The sequence below is a fragment of the Pleuronectes platessa genome, chromosome 20, assembly GCF_947347685.1.
Source record: "Pleuronectes platessa chromosome 20, fPlePla1.1, whole genome shotgun sequence".
NCBI lineage: Eukaryota > Metazoa > Chordata > Actinopteri > Pleuronectiformes > Pleuronectidae > Pleuronectes > Pleuronectes platessa.
Genome location: NC_070645.1, coordinates 7,333,778 through 7,351,387, shown reverse-complemented (window position 1 = coordinate 7,351,387; position 17,610 = coordinate 7,333,778).

The following is a 17,610-nucleotide window of genomic DNA, read 5'->3' as shown; positions in this document are numbered from 1 at the left end:
TGATCAATTACAGACCAAAGAGGACGTGACCCAACCGTGTGCTTGAAATGCCTCAAAAACGACTCCCATCCTACAGGAGTGAAATCGTTTGCACAGAGAAAGCAATAAAGGTGGGACATTCCCCTACATCTTTACACTGAGCATTTCACCTCTTACCGTTCAACATGGTTTAGAACTGAGACGGGGGGTTGAGTCAATAGCTCAGATTTAAATTTGTCTTTTTTAATTAATAAAGAAATCCCTATAGACTTTGCACATCACTCTAATTAATCTGGAGTTCAAGTGGACTCCAGTATAATAATGATAATTAAAAACTTTCTTTATATGGCACAAGGAAGACACAACAAGAACTATAGAATAAAAGCACTGAACATGAGCAGAGAAAATAGAATGATAAAATAAATAGAATGATATTGATGAGTCAACATAAGTCAGGGTAAGAGCCATTGTTGATCATTTGTAGAATTTTAAATAAAAATAAATGTTTTAAGAGGGGGTTTAAAACAAGCTAGGGGGTTATTTGGTCTAAGTTTGATGGGGGCGAATTCTTTCATTTTTGCCTTAATGGCAAAATAAGCTGCTCCAGAGTGCTGTGACAAGTTGCTCCTGTCACCCTGTTGCAAAACAAAGGCGGTGCACCCTCACACCTCAAGATAACTGCACCCTGTCACTTCTGACACCATCAGGGTGCATCTTTTCACAATGCTGTGTTTTTCCTTTCGGGGTCAGGTGGTCCGTTAGTCTTTGCAGACTGTGCAAGTTTTGTTGGTGTAATTTTTTAAGATATAGGACAAGATTGTGAATAACCCTTGGGCTAGACGATTATATTATATTAAGATATAAACATTTTCATATCAGTCGATATGATATAATTATCAGCCATATAATTTCTTCTTTTAAGTTCAGAGGACTTTAAAGCTCCTGATTGAAGGTAGTGGATTTAAACTCTTATTTATGTACAGAGAATGACAAACACAGTTCAGTCAGTTATGCCCATCACACATTAATATAAAAAAAGTCCTTTCCAGGGTTCCTACGATTATGAAAAATCTGGAAAAGTCATGGAATGTGTCATGTTCATATTTTCATGTCATTCATTTACGCTGAGTTTTAAATTATTAATATGCTTTTAAAAGATATACGCTCAAAATATAAACAGGCATACTCTCTCATACTAATTGAAAAGTTTGGTGGGGAAGCAGGCGGGATAATGCACTATGCCAGGGAAGTGTAGATTTAACCATGCTTGGCTACAAATGAAAAAGTAAATGCCATGGGTTACAACGACCTCAATCAAACTATTGTCTCATTCATTTGTGTAATTTAAGGTATACTGTGTGCTTTGAAATTCTCATTGTTAGCTTAAATACTAAATTTTTTCACTCTTGCAGGTATACTCAGAGATTTCACAAAATGTTTTTTCATGGAAATTTGGTTTAAAGTTATTGAAAAGTCATGAAAAAGTCATGGAAATCCATTGGTAAAAATGTGTATGAACCCTGCCTATTAGTATAAAGCCAAGATAGTCGACTCAAATTTACCCCTGATTTACCCCACACTTCACCTGACTGAAACATTCTTTAGTACTTTCATTACCTGAAGTTAAAAACACAGTGAGTATTTATATTCACTCATCATTTCCTTTGATTACCACTTTGATGTTGGTGCCTCTCTTTCTCCTGGAGAAGCTGTGTACACGTGGCCATGAGAGTGAACACGGTTTGCAGATAGAAGACCTCAGCTCTCCTCTCTTGCCCTTGACCTTTGTTGACAGGGAACTGCCACCTCCTGAAGATGCAGTGACTGCCACGGTTTTTGTCATGGTGAGGAATCCTTGCCACCCTTTGATTCTTGGTTGTGACTGGAGAAATGTCAGACTCCGCCATCCTGGTGTAACTTTTGAGAATCCGTTGAAAACCTGCTGCTTGGTTTCAAAGCAACATACACTCCTGATCAAAATCTTAAGACCAGTTAAAAAATTGCATGAATTTGCATTTTGCACTGTTGGAACTTAGGAAGGTTGTAAGTAGAGCTTCAAAATGCAAAAAGAAGAAGTGGGAACAAGAGACCAAAAGTTGTGAGTAGGCAATTTATTGAAAACAACAATTTAACTCAAATAGGCTGTTCATTAGAAGATTTTCAATAACAATTTGAAAACTTCATCAGGGAGCCAGGTGTCCATCAATATTTCAATAACTATAAACTGTTCCCAAGTAAGACATGCACAACTGGATACGTCTATGGACATAACAATGGAAGCTACATGAATCAAATGGGTGTCACTCATAGATTTGACAGTAAAATGAAGGAGCAGAAAGACAGATGTATAAACAAAATGAATCGAGAGCAACTGCAGCCGACAGACACGTTCGTTTCGGGTGATCAAACTGCTTCCTTCAGTTGGACTTAAATAGGTAGAAACCTGCAAATCGGTGCTGGCGGCTGTATCATTTTTCTTCTTTCACTTCAGTGCTCTGAGCCCTGAGGAGCTCAATGTTTTGACAGACTGCTGATGCAGAAGCATGCACAGTGTCTTTAACCCCGTTTCATGATTGATTGAAATACTTCTCTGTCAACTGGTTTAACACAATATCCTCAAGGAGGTTAAAGTCAGTTATTGTTATTGATAATGGTTCCTCTGAAATGTTAAAATGTACGTCCATCTGGTTTAGTTTGATTTTGTGTGTTCAGCTGTGTGTTCTATGGTTTTATTGATGCTCGTCTTGATGTGTATCCACCTACATAATCAACGTTGCGTCTTTTTATAAAACAGCGTTATTGACCAACAAAGGAATTGACAGAGTCTGTATTGTTTAGATTCCTTGTTTTGCACAAGAGGTGTATTGCTGTTTGAGACACAAGTCAAAAACAGGTGACGTACGTGAGTGTTTGCATGTGGAGACACATTTGAACACCAGGTTTGAACTGTCACACTTAGAACTGCCCACTTGTGATCGGATCACCAGGGATGCACATTGAAGCCTCACTCCATGTCAACTGGGACTGACTCCACTTCCCCCTTGCAATCCTCAAAAGCTACGCGGTATAGCTAATGGATGAATGAATGGGCGGCAAATGTAGAAAAACGTCTTCATCAATTTGAAAACACGCTCAGCTTGTGGAAAAGAATCCGCCGAGCAACAAAAGACACGGAAAAAGCTGCAATTACAGAAAACAGCATGTGTTGTAATTTGAGTTTTCTGAAGTCACGATGTACTAAGCTCTTAGGGCCACTGTGGTACAGTGTTTCCCCAAACATTCATTTGATTTGACCACAATTTTGATTCCTGCGCTGTATGATGGCAAAGACCATAACCTCACTCTCAATAGTTCATAATGAACACAAGAACCAATAAACATAATTTAAGAATCAGTTCTAAATAGTAGCTTCTTTGTCAACTTTTAATGTTACACCTTTGTCCCTCGCAAACTGCATGTCAATCTGTCACAAGCACCTAATACCACATTTTACCCCATACAGACATTTGTATGATTAGCGTCCACATTTTAAATTATTTATATCATATGCCGGTTACATCAGATTGATTCTTCTTGCTCTTCGTTATAATGCAAATAATAAGTGTTGTTTAATTTCTCTAAACGCAGAAATACTAATACACTTTTAGTTTACCGTGGCCATGTTTTTTCCACATTCCAACTCCAAAGCACATTAACGCACCAAAGTTATAACAATTATTAAGATTGAGCTGTCCTGGTACCAATTAGTGCCTGTATTGTACCTGATAACTCATGGGTTTAGGGTATGTCCATAGCTGAGGGGAAAAACATTAATAAATCAGCATTAATATTCCTCTACAGACCAAAATGGATGGTTCAGTATTCAGTGTGAAAAAAATAGTTTTTAATGTTCTTTCCCCCTAATTTTCGTTAAAAGGGAAATGCTATGCTCCCTGAAATTCCAGAAGTTATGCAGGTCAGGGCAGATATGCTGCAGCAAGGCAGTCTGTCAGGAAACCAAAGGTCTGGTTGACCAGCAGCAGTGCCATGCAGAATGAAGAAATCATGAGGGGAGCCAGATGCAGCTCGGGCTTCTCTTATTGCTTCCCAAATCAAATGAGAGACCAGTGTTGTATTCTCTTGTCATGTCATCTGATCACAGTGGGTCAGGGCTGGCTCAAGACATTATAGGTCACCCCATCACCACATGACCCCCACATGACCCCAGCAGCACTGCCTCCTCACCACGCTCTCATTCTAAAATGGTACAATAGTTTATTATTTGCCACTATCACTGATAATGATCAGCAAAAGGACAGCACAATTTGAAATGATAATGATTTTCTAATTCAGTCTTCCTTAGGAAACCCATTTGTCACCTAGAGAGAGTAAAAATGACTTGCTTGATCACTTTTCTTTGACCTGGATGGAAAACATCATGAGGTCAAGGAAAGGTGTGAAAGTTAATTCCCAAGGAGTTAAACAAAGAAAAGCTGAGTCGACTTAAACTAGGCCAAAACCACTCTCTGTTGTGTTAATTTATAACACAACAGAGATAATATAATATACAGTGACACACTACATGTACAGTACTAAAATTCAAAATGAATAAAGAGAGTAGATGGACCGCATATAGTTTGACCAATCACATTTGAGCAAGCTTTAGTTGCCCCCATGTTAATAGTCAACTAAGGTGGAACGCATTGACCAGATATCAGCTTTGTAATTTATCTATATATATTTACCTATATATATTTAATATAGCCATTCAGATTAGCCAAATCGCATCTTGACCTAATAAAAGGGGTCACTGTTTTCCAGAGATGCTAATTCGTAATCAGATGACTGCTGATGGACTCCGCGATTTGGTTCTTTATAAACCATACAGTTCAGAAATGCCGTCTTACTGAGCTGGTTTTCATCTACCATTATTTCCAGTGTTGTCATCTGATATCCCTTCCACCCATATGCAATTACACGAGCCTCCTTTATCTCCACCAGCCTCTCCCCACTTTAGATGCCCCCGAATCATCTGCCTCTGACAAAGTACCACCAGTCTCCTTCTCCCTCGTCTCGCCACATCAAGCAGCCTCAATCATCACATCATATTCCTCAGCCATCTTTAGTTTCAACTTACTGGAGTCTCCCCTAATAAAACATATACTTTCTTTGTCTGTGGCTCCAGTAAAGCAGATAACTTCCAGATATTCATCACAAGTTGGTGGACCCTTGCTCCCTAATTACAGCCATTGCAACTCTCAGAAATGTGTGTTGTTTAAACAGGCTCTAGTTTATCATCTTCCAGCAGTGGAGCCTGAACTTGACAAATACAATCTCTTATTGGATAATCCATGTCTCCTCTCAGCTCACCGCAAAGAACCGTCCTGTGACCGTTCATAAGGGACAATGCTGTTTCAATCCAGAAGAAGGTGCTGCAGAGTAGACTTGTTCTTAACATGTTCAGCGCTTGTTGAGTAACCTTCCTAAGGAGCTAGTCTCTGACTTCCCACTCAGCTTCCCTGCTTGTCCACTAATGGAGCAATGCATGGGAGCTAGTTCAGGCCGCCAACTCGAGTTGCTCTGCTCCAATCATGTGACATAAATCATGAGACATACGTCGCTCTCCACAACCATCTATAATACACACCCAGCTTATCAGATGGTCCATTTAAGCAGAGAGACATTTCCCATCATCCCCTTTGCTCGCACTGCTGCTGCAGTATTGCTACCAGTTGCTCCAGCCCCTCCACAACCCTAGCATCCACTGTAGGCTCCAACGGGGGTTACAAGTATTTGCTCATCACTCCCATCATTCCCGTGTAATCATATTGGGGAGTTATTAAGTTGGAGCCTAGACGCTAAACACTAAACCTGAATTATAATCTACACCATGGATGTTTTCACCCCCTGACCTTTTGTTTGTGTTTCAGTCAGCAGCCCAAACTACAGATTGCCATAAAACTTGGTGTAAAGATGAGACATGGTGAAAGGAAAAATACATAATTTTTTTGTCACAGATCACCACTTCGTTTGCAAGAGTCATCACAAGCCGGGGAGCTGGAGAAACAAACACCCTTGAACCAGACACGATAGCCAGAGGATAGCGAGTTAGTCACGGTTGTCAGGCAGTGAAAATGCATGTGTTCTGGTGGCATAGCTTTGACAAGAGGAACGGTTGGATGTATCAGTTGCTCTTGCTTGCTTTTCCAGTCTTATTTTTAAGCAATTGCACAACAAGTCAGCAACCTGCATATCAAGGCTCCTTAAGTGCAAAGAAAAGGGACAAATCAAAGGTTAAAGATGCCACTGCTCTACAGGGGGTCAGTCTCCACATGGTTACACTGCACCAGAACAGGAGCAGTCTAATAAAAGTTTCTATTTCATCAGAAACTGCTCGATACCTAACCTCACAGTAACCCGACTTCATCTGTCTGACCAGTTCTTTATCTCTTACTCTCTCCCACTCTCTCAAACTGACAACCCTACCACATCAACAGACTATGTATCTATCCGTCGGAACATTCGCCTCTTCTTTTTATCAGCCCTCCCTTCTACTGACTCTTTCTCACTCATCCTAACTCTGCCACAGACACTCACCGATTAACTTGGAGAGGATCTGTGTCTGAACCTTGTCCTCTCACTACTTGGGTCCCTCCTCTTCTCTCTGTACACCAACTCTCTCGGCTCTGTCATTCACTCACATGGCTTTTCCTACTGCGGCTATGCTGATGACACCCAACTAATCCTCTCTTTTCCCCAATCCGAAACAAAGGTAGCAGCACGAATATCTGCCTGTCTGACCGACACTTCTCAGTGGATGTCCGCACAGCACCTGAAAATTAGCCATGTTAAGACTGAACAACTTTTCCTTTCCAGGGAAAGGCTCTGCCACCCACAACCTGACTATAACCTTTGACAACTCCATGTTAGCTCCCACTCAGACTGCTAGTAACCTGGGTGTGACACTCAACAGTCAACTCTCCCTTACTGCCAACAGTACTACAACAACAAATTCCTGTAGATACATTCTGTACAACATCAGGAGAATACGTCCCCTTCTCTCTTCGAAGGCAATGCAGGTTCTGGTCCAGGCTCTGGTCATCTCACACCTAGACTATTGTAACTCCCTCCTGGCAGGTCAACCTGCTAGTGCCATCCGACATATGCAGCTCATCCAGAATCCAGCAGGTCTTTAACCTATCTAAATTCACTCACACTACACTGCTCCTCCAATCCCTTCACTGGTTACCAGTGGCTGCCCGCATCCGTTTCAAAACATTAGTACTTGAAACGGATCGGGTCCAGTCTACATCCAGGACATGGTCAAACGTTACACCCCAGCCTGTTCACTCCGCTCTGCATCTGCCAATCAGCTTGTTGCTCCCTCACTGCAAGCTGAACACTCAAGTCTACACATCTTCCGCCGAAAAAAAATAAAAACACATTTCTTTCTATTATACCTTGAGTAATAAAAAAATATATATATATATATATATATAGTAGCAATTTGGTAGCACTTATAAGGCACTTACCTATAGCACTTTGTAGTTTGGCTTTCTTGAAGAAAAGTTTTGGTTACTTCTGATAAAAATCGACAGTAAATTAATCTCTTTTGGTTGTGCAGAATTATCCTGTGGATTAACTGAAGCAATGCATTTGTTTCATAATGAATTCCTTCCCCAAGTCATTCCAACATTTATTCTGATCTTCATTGGATCAGAAAGTCAATTCCTCAATACACTAATTTAAAGGGTTTAATTTGGCCCATATAACCTATAGAGCTAATGTTTTAGCAATATTGTTTGTGTGTGCTCAGACAAGAGTTGGAAGTACAGACAGGTTATCAGTTGCACTCTAGAATCGGCTGATGTTTTACAAGTGGTTTTTTATACACTTACGCCTTGACAGATCTGCAGACATGTGTGACCATTTGTCTGTATCCAATGGTATCCACACAGTTTTTTAAATGGAGCTGAGGTATGGCAAGCGAGGAAGCCATATTCATCCTTTTTCTGTTGCGTTTTCTTCAAAAAGTTAATTTTTTTGCATGATTTTTTTTTTTACATAGATAGACTATACCAGTTTTTTTTATTTAAATGATGGTAGGACACAGTGAACAAAATCCTGGTCGTAACACAGAGGGGTGTAAAACTACTGCTGTGCTGTTAACTTTCTACGATGATTGCAAAGTGGAAATGTAGCCTCCACTTTCTTCCAAAATAACATGTGATTGTTAAAATGGTTATGAAAGTCATAGGCTATAAATCGTTTTGACACTTGTGACATGTCCTGCAGATACATTTTCAACGGACATTACAGTGAAAGGTGTCAGTTACGTAAATCTCATGCAGGTTATAATTATATGATGTTATTTAGTAAAAAAATTGTCAGGTTAGGAGCAAGTAGACCTAGAATTTATGGGCAGTTGTTTTCTCATGTTCTCAGTCTGTTGAAGGCTGAAAAAAAAAAATATAGAAAGGATCTGGCTCTGTGATGGAGTGACGCTGCTCATTAAAAAAATTGCATAGATAATTACAGCTATTCAATCACACAATCACACCTACACCACATATAATGTGTACTGTAGGTGTGATTGTGTCCTTATATACATTCAGTGTTGACACATGTGTATATATTAATGTGGCTACATATACATATGTGTGTTTGAGACTTATTCTCCTCTTGAAACTCCGAGGTCTCCATCTGATTTTGTTTTAATTTATCACCCTCCTATATCCACTCTGCTTCATCTGTCCACAGTTTGGGGATGAAAACCTGAAGAGAGGCTCAGTAGACTTGACAGAAGGATTTCCAAACTTGTGAGATTCACTGAGGACAGATATCACATGACAGAAAATGGACCTTGTGATAAACTAGGAGGTCAGAAGTCTTACGGGCCATTTGGAGTTTAAGGGAGTAACAAAGTAAACAGCTTTGAACAAATGATCCACTATGGGATGTTTAAGTGTTAACTTGGAACACAGCCAGGACAGAGACAAAGTCCACTGCAATGTGAGACCAGGAACATCCTGCAAACCAGCAGGTGGCTGGTGGGAAGCTTTTTGTGGGTCGCTAGAAGTGTTGCTTTAGGAGGTGCAGACATGCGCCCCAGCGGAGAACCTGAGAACAGACGGAGTCAGGCCAAAACATTTGAATTCATTCGGGTATGATTGCATTTCCTTTTCAGCCGGTTTAAACTCCCAGGATACAGCGGCCATATCACATGATGGACGGCAGTGTTTGGATGCCCTGGGGGTTCAGGTTTAACATTTTTAGACAGTGGGTCTGAGTGAAATAAAATCAACCGTAAACGCTCCCAAGCAAGCTTGACGTAGGTTAAGATCTTTGGCAGATAAAATAAATGTTCTTAGTTTTTATCCTCCGTCCGTAGTGTCAAATGTCTCCAGGTCCTCAAAGCGAGTTTCACAGCCAGTACATCCAGCACATCTAAATTATCCAAATCAAAGCTGCGCTCAGATGAGGTCGGGTGACAAGAAAAGAAGGCATGGGGATGGAGATTCTTGTCTGGACTGGGATGGAGCGTTGGGAGAGTATTTCTCCCATACCGATGTCATCCACCCCTTAAAATTAACTGATGGTTGAGATCCAATCGGACAAAGACAGGAGACACTGTGAAGCATTTCTAAAGTTCAGTGAATGCAGCCTCAGGGGTCCAGGAAGAAGGGATTGAGGAGCAAGCCGGGTGTGCGGTGCTAAAACTCGACTCTAATCTCTAATGAAACAGTGCTAAAATCTGGCAAAGAAACTGCTTGAACTATGGTCTTGGCCACTTAACCAATGCCTGTCTTCACCTGCCAGCTCTAAATGATGCACCCCAGAAAGCTCATCTCTGACTCAGGGTCAAATTCACACCTCTCAGCTTTGATTAATGACTTATTCAAATGGAGCCTTTGCAGCACTTGAAGGATGTGGAGGGAGTGTTCCTGGAGGTTTTCCTGGAGAGAAAATAAGGATTTTATCTATAGGTAGATGTAAACAAAGAGGATAAGGAAGTCTCCGAGCCCACAGCTGACAAGCATCTGGAAGACAGCCGGGGTGCAGAGTGGGTGTCATACATTAATCTTCTCTCTGTATCCAAGCCAGATGGTACACGTCCCTCAGAGCCATCTTGGCGAAGACGGTCTGATGGACTTAAAAGCTGAGTTAATGAAAGGTATGGATATTTGGTTTTATCAGAGATGTTCCGAATAGATGCAAGGATTTGTCTGTTGAAACAAAAAACAGCACCAAGAGGGAGTGCCATCGCTGAATTATATCTGCATTTAGATTTTATGTTGGCTTACCTTGGACAAGTACCAAATGGTATGGAACCAGATCCGTCCCAGGAATGACACAGGAACGTCCTAGTTTTCTACAAACATTAGATATCGGCAACTGAGACATGGGGACCCCAGCGCTTCCTAGGAAAGAGTGCATGAAGTTTAAGTTTCCAGACAGATGAGTTAATAGTGTCCTGATAAAAAGAGACAAGGCCAGGAGGCATAAAGGTGGGAGGGTATTTACATTGAGGCCCACAGACGAAGGAGTGGGTAATGATAGAAAAATAAAGACAATTTGTATTATACCTTTATACTTACAATAAAACTTATATTATTTAGAGTTTTGTCAAATTTTCATCTGCCCCAGATTCCATTAGGGCAGATATTCCATCAGAGAGGAGCAGGTCATTGTATTCAATGAGAAAGTTGTGCTCACCAGCATTCCCACTGTGACCCTCTGCTTTTTGACGGAGAGAACACATGGCAAGAAAATGGTTGGTCTGACCGCAGTAAGTGGACTCACCCACTCTCATTTGTTCAGGAGGAAACCGGCGAGCAAGGCCCCACAGCATGGATTCACCTCCGGGGGAGACTGGAGACATTGATGTCACCGTGGGGCAGTTTGGGATGTTGGTCGTGGATCGGGGCAAATGAGGGGTTTCAAGGGGAAATGTCTGAAGAGAGAAAAAGATTAAAGATTTATTTACCAGATACGTTTCGAGTAAGAGGCTCTTCTTCAGACTTACGATAAAGAAACATATTATGTACCCAAATTCTATATTGAACAAACATTGTGATGTATCAACAAAACAGAATACATACATAACAGAGTAGATTAAATTCGCCGTCACAAGCACTTACGGTCAGAGTCTAGCTATAGTAGGGACAGTCAGAGTAACACTATCGATCAATATTCAGGTGGATGTACAGGTTAATATCTTGAAGACATAATATCTAGATAGAAAATATAGGACTCAGGTGAAACCCTTCATAGAGATACAGGAAAGCAACTTATTTGTATATCACTAGTACAGTGCTGGCTCTAAATCTGCCTGTTTGTAATGGGCTGTTCTCTTGACCTGTGTTATTGATCCGGAGCTACTTCAGAATTATTCCCTGTCACTAGTGAGACCTACTCACACAGTGGTACAATATACTGCCACTTTTTATTGTTTGTGTGTATGGTGGGTATGCTGCGGAGTGAAGTTACAAAAATGTATGTTCCTCCTACATGGTTCATCTGCAATCAAAATGTTATTTGCAATGTTTTTCATAAAATAAAATGCATATTGTTTATAAATGTATATGTTTTACTGAGCTGTCGATATATTTTTCATACATGGCACATTGGCCATTTCAGAGATTGTTCATTAGGCAACCTACACAATCTTCAGACCCAAATTAACTACTTTAAAATATTAAAGCTCCACAATTCTTCTCGGTATTAAGCATTGGGAGAACAAAACAAAGGTTGTGCTATTACTTTGAAGACTAATTGCCAAATTTGCTCAGTGCAGTCGCAGTCTGTGTCTGTGCGTCAGTCCGATACGGTGAAATAAAAAATAATCGGATTCTCAATATGATCTGCTTTGCGGGTTGAACCAGTTGTCTACCACTGCTGTAGTTTATCTGAGGTCTTAGTAGAAGACATGTTGAACTCGGTCCACAGACTGACTGCTCTGTGACACTGTGTCCTGTTTATGCCAATTTTATTATTATTCAATGCATCACATGTCCAAATCGCTCAAAACTTGCTACTGCACTTCTTTGGGCAATTTACAATAGACATGCTAATGCCAATTACATGAACAGTTTGTCACAGACAGACGTTTTAGATGCTAGTCTGTAGATCTATTTTCTTATTATAATATTTACACGATTTAAATTTAGATTTTACAGTGTGTGTATCTGCTGTATTCAAATGAATCAGATGTAGACTAAACTAATTGTTTTGAGCTATCTCTCTCTTCGTTGTGACTAGAGAATTACAGTTCACTCCTGGTTTTACAGTGTTGCTACAGAGTGAAGGTTCTTTTCTCACAATCTCTGACAAGTACTGACAACGGCACGCAGAGCGCACACAAACCAACAGCAGCCAAGTTTCATTAGTGACAGACGATATTCAAACTGCCGACCAATTTTGTTATTTTAACTGACGACAGCGACGCTCAAAACCGGTTAAAAATTAACAGCTGCAGCTGAATGTTTTGTACTTTGATTTAATAATTATTATTATTGTTATGATTGGAGCTTTGTGAACCTGTGCATCTTTCCAACGTCAACGTCTGAACTCCGCCGCACCCAAATCATATTTTTCTTTCACACGCCAATTTTCTTAATCCAAATGCACAAAATGTCAGTCTTTTACGACACATGACGTCACTGGCCTTTTGAAGTTGGTCATTGCTTTGAGCTCAGCCAGCAGTCTATGAGAATTTATTTTTAAATTAAACAAATGCTTTGGCCGAATTTTGTACAACGTTAAATATGTAAAGCATTCTGTAATCTACATAAATCACAATCAGTGAAACACTTGCAAGTCAAGCCCTGTTATATTAGTTAGGATTAGTTTGCATGTGGAACTATCTGTACAAAAGGCTGAAGGCTGCTGCTGAAAAATTAAGAATAAAAGAAAAACTTTTTAACATAAAATGTACCTAAATCTGTGCAAAATGTTCAGAAAGCTGAAAATATCTTACAGTGTTTATCACATAGACTAACACTGCATTGTGGCTTTCAGTGGGTTTCTGAATTCCACCTGACAAAGGTGACATATCCGAACCTATTTTTTCTGACGTACATGCCATGGAGCTATTAACACACACTGTATAAACATGCTTACTTTAGTCATAACATTACGAGTTAGCCACAGCCGTAGTTGTATTCTGTTTCCCCAGCCCACCTCACCTCTCTCCAGGTGTTGTCAGCTGTCTCTGTTTTACCCAAACCATGGTTGAACTGCAGGAATGAATCTGCACTCTCTACCAGATCAGCGATGATGAACATTTTCTGGACTCCCTGGTTACATTGGGTGCTACCGTCACTGCCCTACCTGAAGAAAAAAAAATTGGACTCCAGCATAGAGGATACACACAGCAATCTATAGGATTATTCAAATTATCCTGCTTTTGTCTTCAATTTATTGCTGTAAATTGCTGTACAAATTCACAACAAAGCCTCTTTAAGATTAAGTTTTTGTTATACCAAGTTCAGATTTATTAACAATCTGTGACTTGCCCAACACATGTAAAACATCCTCTGTTAAAAGATTTAAAAGTAAAATACCTCTGGTTTATGTTTAACACCATAAAATCCACCAAAGATTTCCAACAGTCAACTGTGAGCAGTTTGAAAATTCATTTCTTACCAAACCTAACAGTATCAGGTAAAATATTTCACATTATCCACATCTGAAACAGACACTTCACTGCTTCCATTGGAAATGTATTATCCATTTCAGGCCCTCCTTTTTTCTTTGCATTTGGAAGAAGCTTTCACCGCTACAGGACGTTTCATAACTTCCTCTCCATCCCCAAGATCAAACTGATGTAACTCAATTACAAAACTGTATCCAGCATATTAAAGATTGGTGGCACATGCAGTTCAGTTACCTGAGGACAATAATTACTCTTTGGTCCCTTACATTGTATCATTGTTATTTCCAAGGATCTTTCTCTACACATCAGAGAAAGTGCTAAGAACCTGGGTGGTGTTCTTGATAGTTTCAACAGGCAGCTAAATTCAATCGTCAGATCCAACCTTCACCAACTCAGAATCAATCCCCAAACTGACATTTCCTCTCACTCTGATCTAGAAAGAGTCATTCAAGTACATCCATGACTAATCTAACTCCATCTACCTCGGGCTACTGTCTCACATGGGACACATCAGCCCTATCGTTGCATCTTAATCATGTACTAATTGCTCCATAACATCAATCCTACATATATCCGAGAGCTGGTCAACAAAAAGAGCACCACCTGACCCCTCAGATGCCCCCACCATGACACTTTTACGCTGTGTGTTATTTGTGTGGAAAAAACAAGTTTTTTTCTGAAGCCTTTCCTTGTTTCTGGAATATCCTGCCAGAGGCCGTTAGATAGGCTGACACTCTTGATTCCTTTTAAGACACATCTCAAGATTTCTGTTTTTGATTTGTTTTTTTCAACTGAAAAGCAAATTCCACCATAAAATGAAGTTGAGTTCAGAAATATATTTCAATAATCACTTTTCTGTGTTAACTCAAATTTGACATGCTCCATTCAAACTCATGGGTTCCTAGGATGATATTCTGGTGAAATGAGATAAGAGACCATATAGTCCAATGCATTACTAATAAATCATACTATTTGTTGTTTTTGAAGTAACCAGGGCACCAGTCAGTGAAGCTGTTTTTAGTGAGTTACGAGAATATGGTGACATATTTTTCAAAGAACAAAAAAGTAGGACCGTCTCCAGTTTTTATGTCAAAAGGTGAAGGTGCTATTGAGGGTAATTCATTTTCAACAAAGGTTCAGTTAGTGTGCCGTTAGCAGCACTTGGCAATTATACAACCTCCTTCCTGCTGTAGGGCAGATGAATCCATGCCAAGACCAACCTGTTACCTGTATCTGTAATTATTATACAATTATGATCCACCATAGACATACCAAGGATACATTTGTAAATGTTAATTTGAAAGCTAATCCTTTTTGCCACTTGGTTTATCATTTGTGTCTAGAAATCGTTTGAAGTATCTCAATGTGAGATAATTTACTATTAAACTCTTATGACCCTAAAAAATCCTAAGAGGACTTTGAGAATCTTGTACCAATAGTTCTCAGGCATGTGCATCCAGTGATGGCTGGAGAGAATATAGAGGTGCATTAGCTGCCATGGGCTGCACTTACTTTCGAGACAGTGGCTTGTGGATCCCCATAGTAGGGCCCACACCCAGGATCTTGAGAGAGAGTTTACAAGTTTTATATAGAAACACATTGAGGACAGGAACAGGAAAAAGTCCTGAAGCTCTTGGACACTGAATGGACTCACTGGCTGGGTGACAAAGGGCTAGTGCTGCCCAGAGTAGACACCAGAAAAATACTGCCTTAAAATACCCTGACTTTAAAAATAGTAAATACCCCGTTTTACCAGTAATGGTGCCCTAAGAATAACAGTGTTTAACATCCGTATTTCCAATGAGTTCCATAAATTTGCAACAGCAGCGCAGTGTGTGTTTCTGTGTGTGTGCTTTGCTTTGGTTCCACTCCCTGCAGGCATGGTGTTAGTGCCGACTGTTTTAGATTTTCCGGCGACAACAGGATGAGAAGCACGGCTCCTAATATCAGCTCTCCTGCAGACCGTCCACAGATTAATTGTAGAAGCAAATGTAAGACGGTCAAAGACAACACAAAGCCCGTCTGTAAGAGATGACGGAAACCCACGCAATCCAAAGGGAAATATGTCCAACATAGCAAAGCATCTGCCCAATAAAAAAGTTTCAAAGAGCAACAAGGTAGCCCTGAAACACAAATCAATCAAATGTGACTTGTTTTGTGACAAGCAAACGTTTTCTCACCGGTTGAGTTGGATGATAAAACCTAAGGGCCATGATAATGGTTTATCATCGCTTTGCTATGTCCACACAAACACAATTTTGTTTGCCTTTCACATATGAAGAAGCAAGAGATTCTCAGACAAAACCAGTCTGTTCTCCGCAGTCTCATCCTCTGTTGTCTCACATAAACTCACTCTTACATCACCTGGAGCTTCTACAACGGAGCTGGTAAGAGATGTTCACAGCAACTGACTTGTACATTTACATTCTCAGCCACTTTGAATGATTTCAGGAGATCATCTGGAGTTCAGTTCATATCGGAGAGCAACTTTACTGTCAATAACAGCTCCACCAGGTCATCAGTCCAAGAAAATTAATCCCTGCTCTTTCACCACTGCTGTTTCTTTTCCAACGTATTTTCGATCTAAGCATCTAAGTGTAATATTAAATAATTAATTAATTTTAATTCGATAAAGAGAAACTTGTATCCATTTATCCTTAAAACCTTTTTTCCTTTGGTTAAGGTGTTTGATAAACACAGTCATCAATGAGAAAGATAGATTTTGTTATTTGATCTTGATTCATGTCTTTTGGAATCCAGGCTTCTACCTTCGTTTTACTGTGAATTAATCTGCACTACTGGTGAAGTCATGATCAGCGTTCTGTTGTTATTAGTCATTAGCTGATGATTTGTGATGATCTCTACATGTTCTGACTTCATTTTGTGTAAAGTGGGCTACACATGTGGTTATGATTATTGGTTTTAAAACTGCCTGACATACAGCCATGCTGTAGTGTTTGAGGTCCAGGGTAGTTGCACTGTGAATACGATGTCAGAGGAAGTGTTAGAAGGACAAGTTGGTTATCACGAGTATATATAATGAATGCATATGTAAATGATGCACTTATTGTTTTTAAGGCTGTAAAATTGTATATACGCTGAATATGTATGTATGTATGAATGTATGTATTTACGTATGTATGTATGTATGTATGTATGTATGTATGTATGTATGTAAATATCTAAGTTTTTGTGGATGTATGTATGTTTGTATGTCTATGGATAATAATATCTGTTATTTATAATAATATTCATAACACTCCCCCCGACACCGGTGAACATATTGGGAACAGGCATCGAGCTAGTAACTTCTTATAAGTACCTGGGGGTACTCCAGCTAGCTCCTGGGATACCTGTTGGACCCAGTGGAGGTGGTGGGGCCCGAGGAGGATGATGGCGAAGCCATCCTCTCTGATGGACAACCAGTCCCACCCCCTGCAGGACACCATCACAGCACTGGGCAGCTCCTTTTGTATCAGAGGTGGTTCCTTCCTGCAGCAGTAAGACTGTACAACCAGCTCTGCTCCCAGTAAAAACTACCTTCACCACCATTATGGACTGCACTTTAACAACTGTGCAATATTCACTGTGCTATATTCATCTGTCTGTGCAATATCAACTGTTCATGTGCAATCCATTCACTACATATTCTCACAATGCATACATTTTAGACTTTAGACTGTATATATTAGTTTAGTTAAATGCATGTTATTCCATATTTCTATTTTTTTTTTAGCTTCTTTACACTTCAGTATTGCAAGTTACTTATAACTTGTTGATATACACAAAGTTTATATTTATAAAATAAATTGTTAGAATCTGTGTGAAAAGAAACCATGTAGGTCCCCGGTGTTTATGATGCTGAGAGGCGTGAGGACAAAGAGGGGCGTGCACTCACTCCTACATGTGTAAGCCTGCCTCTCAAATAAATTAAAGTCGGAGTGGAGTGAGAAGCAGAGACAGAGAACAAGACATCAAAAACACCAGTAGGATTT